The sequence below is a fragment of the Cyprinus carpio genome, chromosome B2 (genome assembly GCF_018340385.1).
Source record: "Cyprinus carpio isolate SPL01 chromosome B2, ASM1834038v1, whole genome shotgun sequence".
NCBI classification, from domain to species: Eukaryota; Metazoa; Chordata; class Actinopteri; order Cypriniformes; family Cyprinidae; genus Cyprinus; species Cyprinus carpio.
Window position 1 is genome coordinate 23,037,624 of NC_056598.1, and position 21,677 is coordinate 23,059,300.

At 38.2% G+C, this 21,677-nt stretch overlaps 1 protein-coding gene across 8 annotated transcripts in view; it reads right to left on the minus strand.

The window, feature by feature from the left end:
• LOC109088529 (SPRY domain-containing SOCS box protein 4-like) overlaps positions 1-21,677 on the minus strand; it is an 87,280-nt gene that overhangs the window by 61,774 nt on the left and 3,829 nt on the right. For 2 of the 8 annotated variants that reach the window (XR_006154043.1, XM_042718722.1), the window contains exon 1: positions 2,837-3,055. The exons of 2 other annotated variants lie outside the window; for them this stretch is intronic. The gene's annotated coding sequence lies outside the window, so the exon portion shown is untranslated. Of the gene's footprint in view, positions 1-2,830; positions 3,058-3,088; positions 3,245-21,677 lie in introns of those variants that run through there. 4 more of the 8 variants (XM_042718721.1, XM_042718720.1, XM_042718716.1 and 1 more) reach the window with 4 other exon arrangements.

Sequence of the window (21,677 nt, forward strand, 5' to 3'; positions counted from 1 at the left end):
GTGACTTTTTTTTTTTCCTGTACTTCCTGTTAATCTGTTCTAAGTATATCGCAATATAATTTCCTGTTCAATTTCCCTGTGCCTAGGAGCTCAAAAGTCTTCAGGCGCTGCAGCAAGAACATCAGATGCAGCTATGTGCAGGAAGAGTGCAAATATAAGACACAGCCATTGATGTCCAGGCTTTCTGACAGCCCAAAAGCCATTTATCACTGTGTGTGTCCACCCTAACCCAAAACCGGTAATTACACATACATACATACACACACACAAACAGCCTTGTGGCAGATGTGCTAGCCCACCTCCTGTCCTTTCAAACCCTTAAGCAGCACGCACACACAAACACACACACACACACACACACACACACACACACAAATGGTTCTGGCACTAATCCAGTGGCCCCCTCCAAAGGAGGGACATTGAATGGTTAGGCAAATGGTTGTGTAGCTCTTCACACGGCTAACAGCTGAGCTCTAAGCTCTCCCAGAAGAGCCTCTCCCCACAGAGCAGCTCCAGTCAGCTCTTTCCAGCCCACTGCTCTCAGACAACACACTCAGTGATTAAAGCAGTCCCACTGCCCTCCTCGTCCCACACACACACACACACACACACACATACATACACACCCTATGTCCCTGTCCCACACTGCTCGCAACACACACATGCAGAGATCACTCACAAAAAGGCACATGAAATCATCATGGTTTTTGGACAGGTACTATACAAAAAGAATATGATAAGCTTTTAGTAATCAACCACAGTATTTTAGGACATGTGCAGTGGTAATACCATATAAATATCACTGTCTGTGAATATGATAATCGTTCAGCACTGTGGAATATATCAAACTGGCATGGTATTATCATGCTCTTTTGACATGGTACCAATGTATATGTATATGGTAATCTTTAAGCACTATGTAATATAACTATTAAAATAGCATTGGCATGTTATTACCATGGTATAACCATGTTACATTGATGGTTAAGCGCTGGCTCAAAATAAACCAGACCTGTACACATATTTAAATTTTCATATGGTTCCCTACTAGTTATTTATTAGGATTGGAAGAGTCTATAAAACTTGGGCATGTTTTTATTCTGTATTCTGTTAGTAATATGCAAGGATTTTGTATGAAGGATGTTACATTAGTTTTTTTTTTTTTTTTATTTTATTATAATTATTTTGGTTATTTATACATGTATTGATTTTTCAGAAAAGCCTTTCTAGGGACATGAGATGCAAATTAGCGCCTGCCAAAATGTCTATGTGCAGTGCATTTTTTTCAGTCTTTGAATGGAATCATGTTAATTGTATTGTCCCTATCGAAATAAGCGTATAAATAAATGTTTTAGAGAACATATTATGGTATGTGGTATGTTTTTGTTCAGTGAAACTAAAAAATATGTTTTGTTATATGAAATGAAGCTGAAATATTATAAATATAAATATTAGATTAAAAAAAACTCTTAAAAATTTCAAAACTTCAAAAATAGAGCTGAAAAAAAGTTAAATTACTAAAATGACTGAAACTGAAAAAATAAAAATAAAGATGAATAGAAATATAAAAAAGACAAAATCACAAAATTATTAAGACTAAAATTAAGCTGAAAATCTAATGCAAAATAGTATGCATTTTAAAATAGTATATAAATAATTCTGAAATACCACCGAAAGAAAGTATTTCTATTGTACTTCAGGGAATTAAATCATGGTATTACCATGTTATTTGGGTATGGACCATAGTAATATAGTACATAGTACATAACATAGTAACGTTTCAGTGATGGCATCCATGTACCATGGTGATTTTCCAAGTATGTTTTGGTACTATGATATATCAAAGTACCATTACCATGATGCCTTTGATATGTATGATAACATCTTGGTAAAATCTACTATCAAAGCGCCATATGACCATGGCTTTTTAATATCATGGCTTTTGTCATACAAGTAAAATTTGTAAATGTAAAAAAGTACAACAGCATTTCCATCTGATATCACCACTGTACCATGACACCCCTACAGTACTTCTTTGTAAGAGATGCCCCACTGCCCTCAACACAAAAACACACACAGTCTGTTCCATAAACATTCCCCCACTGGAAACACACAACCACATGTGCGCAAACGGACACATGCAAATCCACAAGCCGCGTGTGCACACAAACACCAGGGACACAATGAAAAGCATTCAAATCTGCTCCCCGGACTAAGAGTCAGCCAGAGCCGTGGGAATGCTTCCTCTGAACACCAAACCAGAGGAAAGAGAAAGACAAACGATAGCCGTGACGCACAACTCTGGGAGGAGAAGATCCAGCCGTCCTCTAATCACTTTATCTGATCGCGCACAGCAGCTGAGAAAACAAGAGCCGCGGATTCAGGTGAAAATACTTCTCTTTCCAACCCACACAAGCACACTATCCTCAAAAGCAGGACCCGGGCGCAGTTCCTATGACCCCACCGCTGCATTCAGGGTCTCGAACCCGCTCCCTTGAGCTCAGAAAGTATTTAAAGTGTGGAAATCCCAGGTTTAGAAACATCACTGGCAGCTGTAAATCCAACACAAAGAAAGACTGTATCCTTTCTGATTATCCTTGCCAGGGTGGATCAAACCTCAATTAGAGGATCAAACCTCTATTAGATGAATAAAAGACAACGGGGAATGCCAGAAAGCGGGAGCTAGAAAGAAAGAGTGCAAATGAGGTAACCCAAACAGCCTAAAGCAAGAAGGGAAGAAATGAAAAATCACAGGATAGTTTCCTCACACAAGTAGACACACATCAAGTTCTTAATTACGCTCAAACACACACAAACGCATGCTGCTTACACCGACCCGGTTGCGATGGTCTCCCCGGCAGAACTCCCCTGTTGTTGCCCGTTCAGGGAAAAAAAAAACGCTGGAATAAAGGACGAAAGGAGCTCCTCTCTTTGTGAGAAGAAGCGCACACTAGTTCTTTCTCTTTTCTCTGTGTCTCCCTGCTGAGGAAGGAGAAAAGAAGATTCTCCCCAGAGATGTAACCCCCCCACCCCCTCCCTGAGGTTAATCCCAGCCGTGGCAGCCTCCGTCCCACTCCGCACTCCTTACTCCGTCCTGTGTCGTGGCTCCGGCTCCGAACTCCAGCTCGGCGGCCCGATAGAGAGAGAAAGGGAAGGAAAGATAGAAAGAAGGAGGACGAGGAGAGAGAGAGAGGAAAGACGGCAATGTGAGCAGCAGCGTGAGAGCTGCCTCATGATGAATGGCGATCGGCTGATCTCATCAAGCACGGACACCAGGCAAACAGAGAGGAGGCCACGCCCCTTACCCCACCCCCGACTCATGCATCCTCCTCCCTACGGTCTTTTACACTTTCGGCTCAGCCAATCGGCCGAGACCTACTCATAAACACGCATGCTTTGAGTCTCCAGCCTGTTACTTCCAGTGCTCAGATATCTGTTTTGAAAGATAATCTGACTCAGGCTTGAGTGGCAACAACTTTATGAGGATTTAGCATTTCTGTGCTTAGAGATATTCAAATTTAACATTGCTTCACAGATTTGCTTGGTGATTTTATTCCTGTTCAAACTGGAAAAAACAAACAAATAAACAAACAAAGAATCACTGTAGTAATGATGTGCAAATTATATAAAATATGTTTTTGACTAATGCAAGGAAAGCTATCCCGTCCATACAGGAATGTAAGTTATTATGCTACTTTGCTTATTTTCTGGGTAAAACTTGTTCAAAATGGTTCTACACTGCTAGTATGCAATACAGCATAAAAAGAAAATTTAATTATTTTAATTCAATAAAAGTTAATCAGTGAAAACTAATCTTTCCTTAATCACATACACATTGTTTTATTTATATCACACAGAACCCTGCACTGTAAAAAAATTGTAAAAATCTGTAAAATTTATTGTAACAACCAGCAGCTGTGGTTGCCGGAATTTTACCGTAAAAAATACGGTAGAAACATTTTGTGTTTTACGGTTTTAACTTACATTTACAGTTAAATACTGTAATTTCATTAACTGATATAAATGTTAATATATCAATTGCACTGATAACCACTAAATGCAGGTGGTGATGAGAAAGTCACATGACGAACCAAAGCCCATCATAAGCAGCTTTTAAATACTAACATTTATTCCATGTTCAGTCCGAATCCTGGATTCTGATTGGCTGGCAGGTATGCAGTAAAACTGTTTAATGCACAGGTAGTTCCAAGTCAGTTTAATCACCATTCTATATCGATGTGCTGCACACACACACACAAACTTGTTGTCAACACTTCCCTGTGATTTTCATTAATAAAATAGCCTAGATACTAGATTATACATTATATTCCCCAGCAACAAGATGGTAAAAATCACTGTTTTTGGAGTAATTGTTTGTACTGAGAGACCCGCAGATGCAGCACGCAGGTACACACAAATGTCATCTCTCTCTGTCTCATATGATCGATCGATAATTAATTGAAATAGATGCTATACCTAATTCATTCAAATAAATGTGGTCATACCGATTTCATCTCGGTGTATGAATTGAAGCGGGAAGAATGCTTGTGCTAACGTGCAGTAACTGACAAAAATAACTGTAATTTTTACCCATATGGTCAAATATTGTGCTGAAGAGCAATACTAGTTTTAACTTGTCTTTATCTTGGCAAATGACCATGGAATAAGCGGGATAATCAAGAGCTGGTTGTGCGTCGAATCAACTGGATGTGCACTGCTTGGAAAAAGAAAGAAATAAAACCCTAGACAAGTTTATTCTGGCCTGAATAGCTCTTAGACAACATTTTGCTAACTAAACTTGATCTTTACCCACTGTGCTACACTAACCCCACATTTTTAGGTCAAACATTTAACAGGCACACTTCTCAGTCAAGCTCCAGATCTTGAATAAACATCTCCCTCCAGCCTGCAAGCCCTGTCAAACCCAAAGCGCGCTCAAATCCCTCTGAGACACCCTGAATGTACTCAGTCTTTCAGGGTGACGTGAGTTTCCTTACCATTTCCTCCAAGACCACACACAAAACGAAAGGTCTGCAGCAGTAAAGAGAGAGCGAGTCGCTCTTGCACTACCCCCTCTCACCTTCTAGTTGAAAACTCAATCAGCCTTTTCAAACATGCTGACCTCCTCTCCGAGGAAGCTCAATCCGAAAGAAGTGCAAGTTGCCATGAAAACATACACAGTAGTGTAGGATCAACTGCACCAGATGTACTTAAAGGTCATTTACCTTTCCTCTAAATATACAAGCCACCTAGTTTAACAAAAACAAAAAATCTTCTTCCAGCCAACTGGAAAGGAAACTGTGACTGAATATCCACAAAGGATGGTACTGGGTGAAAGCTGAGATGCAAGTGAAAACGTTTGGCTAGATCTAGCCAAGAAAATACAAAAGTATGGCGTTGATAGTAAAACATTAACCAGCCACATGATTTTAAATATCATTCATGTCTGAAGCACAAATTGTGTAAATAAGCTACATGTAAAAATGTTAAGAGTTACAAACCCCATAAAACATTAAACATACACTTTTAACAAGACAAAATAAAAACAGCAAAAATATTGTTGACTCATCCTACACTCACTCATTTTATCCAATCAAATGCTCTCCACAACAAGAAAGTCTTTCCCACTAACACCATGCACTTCTGACTAGTAATAGAGTGCAAAAGTCAGGTTCCGGATGTAAAGATCCCATTCATTTTATCCACAGGGGAACAAATTTGTAACAATAACTTATAGACATTTAAAGAAATACTTACTGTGTGCTTCAAGGTTGTTAATTGGGGGTATATGTGTTTTGCTGAAACCACCACTCCTAACTTCAACTTATTTTTTTTTTTTAAATGATCATGTTCAACAGCAGAACTATTGAACCTATGATTCCGCCAAGAAATCTCCACCAATCAGACAATCGAAACATGTCAAAAAATATAATTTTTATATTGTTAAAAATAGTTGTTTTTTTTTTTTTTTTTTAAACATACTTGTCATATTTAAACAAATAGGTTTATATTTATCCATTGTTTTTAATTTGGTCACGTCATTCGCAATGCTTCTTGGAATGGGACTGTAGTGCTTGCTAGTTTCTAAACGAAAGGCCAGTCACAGATAAGCACCAATCCCATTAATATACAGTATAAAGCCCAAACTTCCTGTTTCAAAAGTAAACACAGGGAAGAAAACTACACTTCAAGCATCTTGCCTTGAGCCTCTGGTGCAATGGGGGTTTAATTTGTGAAATGTCGCTTCAAATTGCAGTTTCCAACCAAACTCCTACCCATTACTCCAGCTTTATCTTTCATTGTCTTTCTCCTCTCTCTTCTTTGACCCAGTGCTGTGGCCGGCTGTGTAAATTGCCTCCTCGTTTTCTGCTTGAGGGCGTTTTAACACTTTTGGGCCAGCATGTGGTGGGGGAACAGGAGAGAAGGGAGGGACTTGTGTTAATCTATTGAACAACAGGGGAGACCCCCTTCCACAAAGAGATTCCACAAAGAATGGCCCAGCTGACTGGGAGGGGGCTCCGTCAGAGTGGTCTTTGTATAATAGAAGGGTTTTGGAGCGGGAAGTGGGGGCAGGCACACCTCCCAGCGACACACGTGTCACAAACAAAGCCCCGCAATTGTCCGAGCACCAGTGCTGGAGGACAGAGAGGTGAGGGGTGGAAAGGAGGGGACGCGAGGGTAGGACAGGAGGGGACGAGAGGGGAGTCAGAAAGGATGCTCATCTGGCAGTTACAAAACTGCCCCCGGACAGATGGCAAACACGCAAGTGAAGAGGAAAGAGAGAATGAGAATGAAAGAAAGAGTGATGACACATATTCATAAAGCAGACATTAACAAGCGCGCAAGCTTCATATTAAAATTACAGATCACACGTACAGCACACACGCATACAGATGGATGAATCCAGGAGGAAGCAACTGTATCACCCTTCTCTTTGTGTATGACACAATAGCCGCTGACATCAGTGTGTAGTGGCACATGGAAAACTCTGCCACCCCCCTCTATTCGGGCACTCGGTGCAAACAGACCAGCTGGATCCACACTGATATCATTCACTGCACCAAACACATAAAACCATCTGCACACAGACATTTTACTCAGAACCCACACACACATTTTTTCCAGGTTACAATGTTTTGTACGTACTGTCAGTACATGTAGCACTACATATAAATAGTTATGAAGTGTATTTAAAATATATTAAAAAAATTATATTAATATATATAAATATATGTGTTTTTTATTGTTAGTTCATGATGAATGCAACTATTGTTAAAAAATATTTTTTTATCATGAACTCTTATCAACTGACTTACATTTCTTTAAATTTAAGCTGTTGACAGAACAATTAAAAATTTATGTTCTGAACCTGTCTGTTTCCATCAGCTGTTTTTCTATTGAATATTGTGTGTTCTCTGTTGACATCAGCAGTCCCTCGCCACTCATTTAGAAATGATGAATGTATGTTAATCCTACAAAACGAATATAATCAATAGTGGTTCACTTCCAAATCGGATGGCTAATTAGACATCAAATGTTCCATGGTTTAAATGAGGCATATAACCCCCTTTTTTATTCAAACTTGTGGGCTTTTTCTTTATGAGCACATGGGCTTAGAAAGTCAGCATTTGAATTATCCCAGAGACTCATATCTTTTGAATCATTGTTAGTGAGTCATTGAATCATTCATCAAACCAGTTAGTTAAAAGTGACCAAAATTCTTGACCACAAACACACAAATATTTTATACTAAAGCTAACTTGTTCTTTCAAAGTTCTTTCATGTCTTAAAACTACTTTGCACAAAAATGTTTTAATGTGGAAGCCCTCACTGAAATCTTTTATATCGAACTGGATCTCATACTGGGTGCCTGTGTAAAGGTTGTATTTCTCGATTTCCCAGAAATCCCATGGATACAGACATACAGATTTGCACAATTGTCCACAAAAAAAGGAGAGTCTTTGGGTAAGGCAAAAAAATCAGACAGGATAAACATACACACCATAGACAGCCAACAAGACAAACCACCATACAAAACATGTACCTAAAAACAGACTTCAAAACACACTCCAGACAACAAACACAGGACATTCCAAATAAAACCTTGCAGGCCACAATCACAGAAACCAACACGACAGACAAACTCAAATAACAGACACCACTCAAACATGACATCACCTTCCAGTTGCGGGAAACAAGCTCATTTTAACACTGCTCTAGAGTGTTTGTATCTGGCAACAAGCAGCAGTGCTCCATTTGATGTCTCTCTTAGTTTTGATCCGGGTGTGATGATTCTGCAGCTTCTCATCAATATGAAGTCTGAATGTGCAGAGTACGGCATCAGGCTATAAACTTGGGAAGGGAACAGAATCAATGCCTTAAGTGGTGAAGAAGTGGCGCAGAGCTTAGATGGAAGGATGGGGGATAAAATAAATGATACATTTGGCACGACAACCTTCCTCCCTGCCAAAATCTTTCAATCTCCCTCCTCTGTTCCTTATATTTCAGCCTCACTCTAATCTTACATTTCAGGTACAGCTTCCTTGCTTTAAGTGAAAAAAGTGAAAGTCGTGACATTTGTCAAGTATGGTGACCCATACTCGAAATTGGTGCTCTGCATTTAACCCATCCAAGTGCACACACACAGCAGTGAGAAGTGAACACACCGTGAACACACACACCCGGAGCAGTGGGCAGCTATATCCAGTGCCTGGGGAGCAACTGGGGGTTCAGTGCCTTGCTCAAGGGCACTACAGCCATGGGTATTGAGGGTGGAAGAGAGCGCTGTTCATTCACTCCCTCCCACCTACAACTCCTGCCAGCACCGAGACTCGAACCTGCGACCTTCTGGCATCAAGTCCAAATCTCTAACCATTAGGCCACAGCTTTATGTGTGTTCAATTTCAATTTCCCACCTCTACCATCTGAGGATTTATACAGCCTCCAAATGATGCCGAAATGATCATATTTACAAGACGAGGGCAAATGAACATCTTAATGGTATATTTACTAGTTGAGACACTTTAAGTTGTTGTATTTCTATTTCAAATAAATGCTTTTTATTTCTAATTCATATAGGAATTTTGAATAAAAATCATCAGTTTCCCAAACATCTTAAGCAGCACAAGTGTTTTCAACATTGAGCACCAATCAGCATATTAGAATAATTTCTGAAAGATCATGTCACACGGAAGACTGGAGTAATTTTTTGTGAACACAATAACTATGACATCTCAATGAATCAGTCACCCTTTTCATGAACAAAAACTCAGTGCTGTACTGAACAGGAGGGGGTAAGTTGTTCGTTCAGTTCGCTGTGTGAGTCAATCTTGTTCACTACAAGGAAAGAAAGAAGGCAGAAGATTAATGAATATGTAAAACTGACTGATGACCCACACAATTATATTAAATGATGAAAGGACATAATTGAAACAGCTAATATTTAACCTACTATTATTGTCTTTTTTTCTTGTAGCATGATAAATGCCATGCCTAGCAGTTAATGGAGGAATGAAATTACAGATTTGCTTTGTTGCGAGAATGCTAATGATGCTAAAACACTCTTTCAGAAGTCCATTAGTAGACTTGAAGACACACATTTAAAATAAAAAGACTTGTTTCACCCACAGACATGTTTTGAATAAATCAGCTGTGTGGAAAAAGAGAATAAATGTGAACAAATCTTCCTGGTAAACTCATTCAGAAGATTTGATTCACTGTGATGAATTAAAAGTCACAACCTGTGCAGAGGGATCTTAGAGTTTACAGCATTTCCTCCATGCTCTTTCATTTGAGGTCATGTCCTGTCTAATCGAAGTGTCTTTGTGTGTCTTAATGTCCTTGTCTCTTATTAAGGTCCACAACAGTGACAGTGGGGGTCTCTGTCTCCGTGACTGTTTGTGGGGTCAGGGGAGGGCTAAGAGGTCAGGGTTTAATCAGCTTAATGGCCTCTCATTCATCTATTTTCCCCCAATGACCACTGTGACCCCCCCCCCATGGCAGCTGTTGATCTGTGTGTGACCCTAAACCACCCACAATAAAATGATCCACCCTGTCCCATTTCCACCTCCACTGGCCCTAATATCCCAACAAAAAGTCATTTGGGTTAATTATGAGGATAAAACTTACAAATACCCACATGATGCATGGATGAGATTGGTACACAGTAACAATTGAGGTTTCCATCAAAGCTGCACATTTAATTTATACGAATAAAAGGAATATCACAAAAAACTATTTACAAATAACGCAGCACTTCTATTTCATGTATTCAAGAGAACAAAAACATATTTCAGGCAAATTTCCAAAGGATCAGAATTTTAGTTAAATTTAGTTATTTTAAATTGTGATATTTCAAAATGTTATTTTTTTACTGTATTTTAAATGTATTTCCATAGAAGGCAGTTGACTACCTTTTGGAATACATTTTGTCTCAAAACCTCTGTAGGCAGCTCTCTAGGTTTTGGAACAAAGCAGCTCTGTGCCCTCTTCGTGACCTTGCAATAACATTAATTCAACTTAAGAACAGAAACAACTCTTCTGTTCCAGTCAGGCATTGTTAAGGGCTTATCAGACCACTAAACAGAACCTGGCTAATTGGCGGAATGTGTGTGTTTGTGTTATTCCACTCTCCTTTCTTTTAGTGTTATCACCACAAAGGCTCTGTTCTGTTTAAGCCAAATAGCCGGCATGTGTTGTGGGTGTCGGGCACTTGTAATTCAACCCTGGGCCCTGACATACAGAGAGTAGTGGATGGGATGGCTGATTTGCTAATTCTATCTGCTGCTACTTCTCTCTCTGAAATATTCAGAGACACACAGGCTCCTGTTACCTGCCTGGCCAGCAGACGAGGGCCTGCGGATCCACTTTCTGACCACAGCATCTCCAAGGGCAACAAGTACGGAGTGTATGTCCGCATGTAAGAGAGAGCTCACATTTGTTTGCAATGGTATATGCAAATGCAGAAGGTGTAGTTTCCTCTCCTCTCGCTCTCTTAAGAAAGAGTGTGTGTGTGTGTGGTCACTGTTGGACATTCTCAGAGCCCTTTGCATTATTTATTGTGCTGCTCCAGGTCAGTATAATCAAAAGGCTCACGATACATTCCGCATACGCTACAAGCGACCATTTTGAGCGACACATGGCCTCATTTGGTCTCATCTGGCTTTTATAAAGCAACACTCATCAAAGGGCACAAAGGGACATACTTAAGGGCCTCCACAAACATGGGAGGGCCAAACTGCCTCCAAATATTACTCTAGGCACAAGATAAATAAACTCAGACAGAGTATTCAATTCTGATCAGTTTCCTACACAGTTCTGCCCAGCTGTATTTCATTAAGTCATGCCCTTTTTTAAAGGTGACAAATCATGAAAATCTGACATCTTCAATGTTCAAGTGCTATAATAAGGCCCCCGGTTCATCTACCAACCCAGAAAACATGAAAAACAACAATACAGCAATGTTTTTTTTTTTTTTGGTAAGTCTTTCTCTGCAGGCTTGTGGGAAAACAAACAAACCAACAAGCCACACAGATTTCACTCCCCCTCTGACATAGAAAGGGGATCTTATTTTAATAATACCACCCCTTAATCTGCATGCTTCCACCCACTGTGCCGCCATTGTGTTTACACAAGCAACAATGTTGTACCAATTTTAACACCTTGGCAAATGATCGAGCAAAGTATGCTAACTGTTCTGTCTTTGGCTGCACTGATGAGCACAGAACACTATTTTGAGTACCAGCCTCAGTACCAGACAAGAGCAAAAAATTAAAAAAATTTTTTTAATAAAAAATAACTAGGGCAGCACGGAAACTTTGGCGAGAAGTCTTTCGTTACTGAATGATTCAGCATTTTTGAACGAGTCAATGATTCAGTAAGCCATTCATAAAGAGTCACTTGCTTCACTTATTGTATGAATCAGCCGTTTGAACGAATCGGTTCAATCAATGATTCACTCATTAAGACAGTGACTTGCCACCACATACTGGTGGTTTAATTTCATATTTAAAAGTATCACTGCATTTTTCCAACATTTCATATTTGTATGTCAAAAAAAGTAAAACATTAATAACATTATTTATGCATTTGCAATTGTCAGTAAATATCTTCATCAAACAGTCTGAGTAAATACATCTAAATGGCACTTTCGATGCAGCTTCTGTGTTTACTCTGCAGTGGAAAGATGGAGTTTAATACTGTTTTCATTTGAATAGTAACAACTATATACTGTCTTTTTATTCTAACTTAATGTATTGATCAAATTTAAGAACTGGACGTAAATGGTGACGCACATTTAATCAGGTTAGGAAAATACTGTCCTTCATAAAGTTAAAAAGTGTAACAACAATCAATTTAATGCAAAGATCACAAATATGCTGATTAAAGTAATACCTGATAGAGCACTGAGGAGACTATTGCTTCAGAATAAATTGCATTTGTGCAAGAAAAAAAAAAAAAAAAAAAAAAACCCTTTTTTTCCCCCCGGACAAGTAACTTTTTTACTCGGACAAGTGAATGACTGATTTACTTGTCCGAAAGACAAGCCCATGTAAAAGCTTAATGTCGAGCCCTGCATACGATTGCTTTCCTAGCTGTTTACCTTCACAGACATAACCAACTGTTAGGAATGGGCAATATGGAAAAAAATATCATATCACGATTTTATTTTACAAATATCACGATTCACGAAATTTATCACGATTCTTTGTCTTTTTTTTACTAGGTTTTACTATTTTGCAAGTTGTCTGAGTATTACAGCCAAACTAATTTCCCTATTATAATGACAAAGCCTTTTAAGGTAACAAAAAAAAAAAAAGAATGGCATATATTTAGACCAAAGAGAGTGAAGATAAAAATCTTTGTTCTTATTTTTAATAACAAAGATAAAAGAATGACAAAGATACACATTACAACTACACATATACAAATAAAACAAACAGTGCTTTATTTTCAGGTACAATAGGTGTATTTAGCAGGAGCATTCAAGAAATTGAATGAACAAATATAAAAATAAAACGCTATATAAACTGATTCCTAAAGCAAATGTATTCATTTTTTTTCAGTCAAGAGCAATGAGTGAGTTTTCCCTTTGTGTTTTGTTGTTTTATTAACGTTAAAGGAATAGTTCACCCAAAAATAAAAATTATGTCAGCTGTCTGTCAATTCTGTCATAGTGTTTTATTTTTATACCACCATTTACTCTCTCAGTTGTTTTAAACCTGAACGAGTTTCTTTCTTCTGCTGAACATATACGCTATTCTGAGGAACGTGGAAAACCAAACAGTTGCTGGTCCACAGTGACTTCCATAGTATTTTTTGCGACAATCAAATTCAGTGTGGACCAGCAACTGTTTGGTTACCCAAATTCTTCAAAATACCTTCTTTTTTGTTCAGCACAAGAAAGAAAATAATGCAGGTTTGGGACAACGTTACAGTGAGTAAATAATGACAGAAATGAAATATTAGGGTGAACTATCCCTAATGACAGTCAACTGCATGTTTAATAGGCCTACTGTCCCTTTAAGACCTGCACGCATCTAATATACAGGCACGCATCTGTTTTTCTCTAAACTGTTTACTTTCATTTTAGACATAACCAGCTGAGTCTATATGTTAACCTTGTGTGTTTTGACAGTATTAGCGCAAAAGATAACTTAGTTCAATAATCAGGCTCTGTTTGACAGGCTTTAGCGCGCGCGCTTCGGGTGTATGCAGCTCTCAGAAAAAGCACGTCAGACCAGCGTGCGAATGAAACATTTAAAAGCACATGCAAATAATGAGAGAGTAACTCCTGTGAGAGTAACCCCACCACTGAGTTAACACTGATGTGAATGCATGTGGCATTGTACAGTATATGACGGAGGCGCCAGAACTGCAGCTGAATGTGTGCTGTAGCACGATACTACGATATTTCTTCAAATGCAGATCGTGGAGACATTTTTATCATCCATGATCAAAAATTGTCATATCGCACACCCCTACCAACTGGTTTTGTAACTTGTGTGTTTTTAGTGTTTTCTTGTTTGTATTTTGTGTTTTAAGTGCAATAAGACATGAAAGAGAACTTAGTTTAATACTCATATGCTGTGTGACAGCTGCTTTCTGTGTGCATGCTTCGGATGTGTGAGCTCAAAAAACTGTATATCAGAAGTTAAAACTAATATGGTTTAAAACACGATTTCAACATAATATACATGATAATAAAAACCAAACAGATGTTTTTGGGATCTGAGGAAAGGCACAGCCCTATTCTGGAAAAGGGGGTGGGGAGCAGCAGCTCCTTTGTATTTAAAGAGACATGCACGAAAACCGTGTGTTTCTGCTTCCACACAAAATAGGCATTTTCAAAATGATATAATAAATGATCTGTTGGGGTATTTTGAGCTGAAACTTCACAGACACATTCTGGGGACACCCGAGACTTATTCTCCTTTAAACGTGCTGTATGTAGGATTGACACCAAGTGGCTGAACTAGGTATTGCAGTCCAAATTCACAATATTGGAGGGGTTTTTTTTCACCTGGCCCCTCCTCCTCAGACTTGACACACGCAGGTTGCCAGATTGACGACACCAACAGGAACGAGCACACTTGACGATGAATTAAATACGCTGTGTTTTCCACCAACTGGCAACCCGGAGTGCCGAAATACAATTGGGTAAACCCGGTAGTGGGCGGGTTTCACAAACCAAAACAATGACAGAAATTCCAGCCCGGAAAGCACATATTTAAAGGAGAATAACTAAGTGTAGCATTGTTTTTCAGATAAACAAGTATGTTAACTTAGCATGTTTCTTAATTATGCTTTTGTAGAGTCAAAACTATACAGCACCTTTAAGAGACCACACGTAAAAAAATCTACTTCAAGTCTTTACCTCTTACTAATAGCAAATTGTTTAAAAGCACTTCTGAAATCTGTATTCCCTCCAGAAATCTCAACCTCATGGTACCAAAACACATAAGTGTACCTCAATGGTGGAATAATCTTTACAACTCCTCCAGAACAACTGAATCCTTACCCTTCATAAAACACATGGACAGCCACCATGGAGATCAATGCTATTCAAAAGGATTCTGATGAAAAGGTGAAAAAATAATGACGCGTAAAAACATAATGAGGCTGATCATTGAATACACACTTGCTTATTGGACACAGTGACGCACAAAAGGCCTGATTATAGACTGAGCTTGTCACTGTCAACCTTTACTTTCAGTAATCAATGTCGCTCTCACTGAATGTGAATGAACATTCATTTGGGAATGGATGAAAGGTGACTGTCGCTCCAAACAGCATGGCTGGAGTGTCTGCTGTGTCTGAGCAAGACACGTACTCCATCATGGTTAAAGGAATGCACATGTAAACAAACAAACACGGATCAGAGATCACCAAAGGTCACATGCCTTCTTCATGCAGCTCAGGTCGAAAAAATGAAGAGAAAACATTTCTGCAGAAATTTTAGCATTTGCGCCAGGGGGGAAATAAGGTTTCAGTGGTGTATAAGCATAAGCTGATACTTCTTAAAAATAAAATGGAAGCTTTTTTATCAGTAGTAAGAACAGAATTTAAAGTACAACTACTGCTTTGTACATTCATTAAAGAGAGCACATTGCAAATCAATGTGAAGGTAAAAGCATCAATATGAAATGGCTCCACAGAATTTTATGGCTTAATTTTAATGTAATTGACCTTGATATGTTATCGAGCTATTCATCTATAATTTGTTTTGTAAACCAGATGGGCATTTGCAAAGAAATATGTGCGCAGGTAACAAAACAAATTCATTAGGCTCATAAGTTAGGGCTAATCAATATGTTCAAAAATCATTCAAAATTTCACACTGAAGAGAAAGGAAGGGAAATAAAGGATTTCGTTTCCATCATGACCCTGAAACCTTTGCGCAAAGAATTTTTGATGTTTCCATGACAACTGTAAAATTATGGCATAGCAAGATAGTAGCACTGTGCACGGCGAGAATGGCTTCCATGATATGGAAAGATAAGTGTGGTGGAGACAGCAGAGAGAGAAAAGTATGAAGACCAGAGGCAAATAAGTAGTGCAAATAAAGAGCTAGGTATAATAAGTTCACTACAGACATCTCATGTCGCCTCACAATGGCAGCACTCCCCGCCGAACAGGTCTGTCAATTCACTGCTAAATTTCCCAAGGGGCTTTGCAACAGAGCTCGGCACTTCCAGGCCCCTGGTGTGTGGAGCGCTGGGGGTTTGTGCGCCGTCTGCTCTACCTGAATTTACCAATGACAAGCACTGCGCAAACTAGGTCACGGGGTACGGTCAGTGACACTGGAGTGCTGATGACTCCCCTGATACCACGACTGCGATAAAAATACAGGTTTTGTGGCAGCTTGATAGCTGTGTTTCTAACCTCTTGTCGGCTCATTGTAAAAGCGTCCTATTTCTCTGTGCACTGTGTATACTCAAGAGGTGTCAAATGCAGCATAATGCTGAAATATAAATAAACTCTGTCAAAGTGTCACAGGCTTGTAAAATGCAACAAAAATTTAGCACAAAATGACATTTGGTTCAGATTTGTAAGTTTACACATGAGGAAGGGTTACTTTAAAAATGTACACTACTTTTCAAAAGTTTGGGGGTCAATTATGTGAACACTTTTATTCAGCAAGGATGCATTAAATTGATCACAACTTTCTATTTATTATAAACTCCTAAAAATAAAATGATTTGAATGATTTGTGATTTCTACAAAAAAAAAAGAAAAAAAATTTAAGCAGTGCTATTATATAGTATTATATAACATTTAGGCTGATAATATTTATTATGTTTACTGAGCATGAAATAAGCATATTAGAATGATTTCTGAAGGACAACGTGACACTTAAGACTGAAGTAACAGTTGCCAAAAATACAGCTTTGCTATTATAGTATAAAATGTAAAATATATTCAAATAGAAAAAATTTTTTTAAATTAAAATGAAAAAAAATGAAAATCATTTTAAAAATCTTACCGATTTTAAACTTTTGAACAGGAGTACATTACAGAATTATCATTACTACCCTATGAAAATGACTTAAAACAATAAGACAAAGATTACTGGAGTATGTTTTACAAGAATCTAACATTTCAGTATTTCTTCTTTAAAATGATTCCTTAAATTTTAATTAAATGTGTTATTTGCCATTTCGTTGTATATATTCTTTTTTTTTTCCAGTAATAATTTTAAATTATTAATCACTCCTTAAATAAGTAAGCACCCAAATTCAAATATAAAATTAACATGATTCACCTACTTTTCATTTAATTAAGGATTACCTCAAGGCGAGATACATTTTCCAAGGTATGTAATTTTCTTCATCACAAGCACTCCTAACACTAAATGTGTTTACATGTACAACAAAACACTGATAACTATCAAAAATCTGCTCATTATAATCCAGACAACAGTTTACATAAGATTTTGAAATCATCAACAAGACGTGTACATGCCACTTTGTTGGGCTATGAAACATAATCAGAGTATAATCATGCATGTAAACAATTATTAGTGCTGGAGCTCAAACAAACAGAGCACCACAGAGCCAGCATGTATATACTTTTCATGAAAAATAACATATCATGGGCTTACTTGAAGTTATGCATTAAACTCAGATGGGAGAAAACAAAACAAAGAGTGTTGCATGCAGAAATGAGAGTATGAAAATCTTTGTTCATTGATGGAAAAGTGGACAAGCAGAACAACAGACAAAAGTGCTGCTTATGCAGTTCCCATGTTGCATTTGGCAAGATCCTACATTTTCATGAAATGTACAGGTAACCTGCTTGAATCTTTTTTCAATCTGTAACGGAATGTAGTAACCTTTTTAAATTACATTACATCATCTCAAGTATCCTGTTACTTCTCAAGTATGGGTTTATCACATTGTTGCATGTATCAAATAACACCTTCCTGAGAACTGTAAATGCATGACCATAATAGCTAAGATAATGTATTAGGCATGAACTAGCAGGTGCTAGCAGAGAACCATTATAACTGCTTGAAGACCATTCCCCAGGTCATTTCCACATCCTCCGTAGGTGAGAAGGACTTGACAACGGTTATCCAGCAATGAAATGACACAGCCTGAAGAGTGGATAATACTGTTCCTCTTTGTTCTCACCTGTTACTAGCATATTAGTCGAGCCTTGACTTGACTCGTGTTTTTTTTAATGAGCACTATGTGAATTGTTTAACTCATGGAAACATGAATACTTAATTCAAATTAATTCAGTGACTGAAAGTAACAGGAAATGTTTGTACGTAAAGGGATCAGACCGTGAAATCTCTTCTCTCTCCATATCCTTATCTCAAGCTCTTCTCAATCTCTTTTACTTGCTTGATCTTCACACAAACTGACAGCTATCTTCTCTCTCTCTCTTCCCTGAAGCACAGTAGCGTGTTGCTAAAGGTGACCCAGCCTGAAATCAATAGGTGCTGCCTGAATTAGTCAGAGACATATGAGGTGGAGTGTAAGCCGAGATTCAGCAAAGCTTTTGGCGCAAACAAATGCAGTGATCGTTCTCTCATCCTCTCATTTTCTGTGTGCGGGAAACCACTGAATGACACCATCAAAAAGTTAAGCTTAAAGGGATATTCCATCCAAACTGAAAATTCTGCCATCATTTTCTCACCCTCAATGCCGTTCCAAACCTGTAGTACTTACTTTCTTTTGTGGAACAAAAAAGAAGATATTTTGAAGAACGTTGGGAACCAACCAACATTAGAGCTCATTGATATTCATATGGACAAAAAACAAAAACAAACAAACACTGAGACATTTCTCAAAATATCTTCTTTTTACAACATTGTGTTCGTTTACATGTATGTTGTAAAGATGGAAAGTCCTACAGGATTGGAATGACAGGAGGGGAGTAAATAATGACAACATTTATCAATACTGAAGTCAGATGGGATGGGACGGACAGAAAAACAGAACGATAGACAGAACGATAGAACAATGGATGGTTGGACAAATTGAGATACAGAACCACAGACAGACAGCACGATGGATGGATGGATGGATGGAAGGATGGTAAAATGACAGATAGAACGAAAGACAGACTGCATGATAGAACGATGGAGGAATGGATGGATGGATGGACAGATAGAACAACAAATAGATCAAAACAAAAAAAAAATATAGATAGAATGATACACATCAGAGGGAAGAGGTGTGTGCGCTGACATGCATTAGTGTGTGTGTATAATATTTGTATCTGTGTTATGACTTCCACTGAACCTGTTCCAGTTTAATTTAGCATATGATTTATTATGAAACTAGCTTGAATCTGAATCGCAACAGCTTATTTACCACAAATTATCAGCTGCAGGTGCGTCTGAATGAATGAACACACACACACACACACAGGCTACAGAGATGAGAGCCAGACATTTGTACATTGTTTTTAAGTTCCTGGTTCATTTCAGATTACATGATAGGCCCCTACCTTCCTTCTTTTTTGAACCCTTTTTTCACACTGATTTTTGTGTTCTAAATTGGGAGGAAAGGTTGCAATCCTTCTTACTCTCACACAAAACGTTAAAGATTTAGGAGTCAACCCAGTCTAAATTTAGACCTAGCTTACAGACACACCACAAAACAATACCTTGTATTACCTTCAGATATCTACTTAGAGTAGCTGCAAAAAGATCACATCAGTCGGGACTGGTGTATAGGCATAAAAGGTTTTGACCCAGTTTTGTTCCCCCAAATGTGAAGAAAAATGAATGAATAAATAAATGAGAGGAAGGGGGCTGTGCTGCATTTTGGTGAACTCTGCTCATGGCATTGTTAATGATTAATGCCTCTCCTCTTAAGGACAGCTGCTTCCTGTGTGTGATATTACTCCAGTGCTGGATACAAGTGACGTAAGTGCAACTCATTTACACAGCACAACAAACTCGCAAACGCACACACGACATCCATTCGTTATCCTACAAATAAATAAATTGGATCAGTCAATAACACAAACCGACAAGAATGCACATATAAAGATGCTCAAAGACATCTAAACAGGCATCAATAAGGCAAGCAATCACTCGTGACCTTGCAGCAAATGAAAGCTTTGCTGTCTTTACAATTACATTTAGTCATTTTGCAGATCATTTTCCAGATCCAGAGCAACTTACAATTGGGGAATACATAAAGCGATTCTTCTTAAAGACGCAAACAGACACAGTAAGTGCTCGTAATACCAAGTTTCAGGCATTTGTACAAATAAGTACACGCTAGAAAGGGAAGGAATAAGTAAAGAGAAAGACATTTTTTTTTAATTTAGGATCAAGTCAAGTAGCGTTGAAAGAGATGAGTTTTCAGCTGCCGCCTGAAAATCGTCAGGGATTCAGCATTCTGGTTAGGGGTGGGAAAATCATTCCACCAGCCAGGAATGGTGAACGAGAATGTTCTGGAATGTGATTTTGAGCCTCTCTGTGAAAGGAACCACGAGGCGTTGCTCACTAGCGGATCTCGACTTTTAGTAGTGATTGGAAGTAGGCGGGTGCTGAGCCTGTGGCTGGTTCTATATGCACGCATCAATGTCTTGAACTTGATGCAAGCCGCAACCGGTAGCCAGTGCAAGGAGATAAAGAGAGGTCTAACATAAGCTCCTTTGGGGTCATTCAAGACCAGTTGTGCCGCTGCATTCTGAATCATTTGTAGAGGTTTGATTGTGCTTGATGGAAGTCCAGCCAGAAGAGCATTGCATTAGTCCAGCCTAGAAATGACAAGGGCCTGGACAAGAAGTTGTGCAGCATGCTCCATTAGAAAGGGCCTAATCTTTCTGATATTGTGCAGTGCAAACTTGCAAGATCGAGTAGTCTTTGCAATGTGGTCTTTGAAGGTCAGCTGTCTTTATTTGACTGAACACAGGCTCAGGGATCACAGGCACATCGCTTACCCAAAAAAGATGAATGATATAGGTCTACACATACAGACACACCTCATTTAACAGCTATCATACAAAAACATCTCAAATTAGCCTTTCCTTCACAAACATGCAGACTTGCTATGTTACAACACCTACATCACGATAAACAATATTTATCTGGACACCAACAATACCTAATCCCTCTGTAATCTAAATGTAAATAAGAACACATCTGGCAGCACTGGAAATAGTATGCCTTTATAGACATAATAAACAGCACTAAAGGGGTCATATCATGGAAAATAAATTTTTTTAGCTTGATAAATTGATTTTTTTTTTTTTTGAAATTGAAAGCTTGCACATTAAAATAAGATCAACCACATTAACATGTCAACACCGCCTATTTGGTGTTTGGGGTGAAATGTGGCTCGCTCAGACACAAGGCAGTAACAAGGAAGCAGGATGGATGCTTCCTAAACATCTGCAGAAGAAAATTGCTATTACTCCACGTTGCATATAATTACTGATATGGTATCCTTCTGAATTAACCCAATGTCAAATTTCATTTAACACAATTTTTGCAAAGAGCAAACACACTACCTGTGAATAATCAAAAAATAAATAAATAAATGAAGGAAAAACACTCTTAAAAACTCTTAAAAAAAAACTAATCTAAAAAAATTCTAATATTAAATTCATATTTTACATGTAAAATAAAACATTAAAATCAGCCAAGAATTTGATCAACATAACATCATAATGCTCAGAGTGAAAAATAAATATTTATTTTGACATTT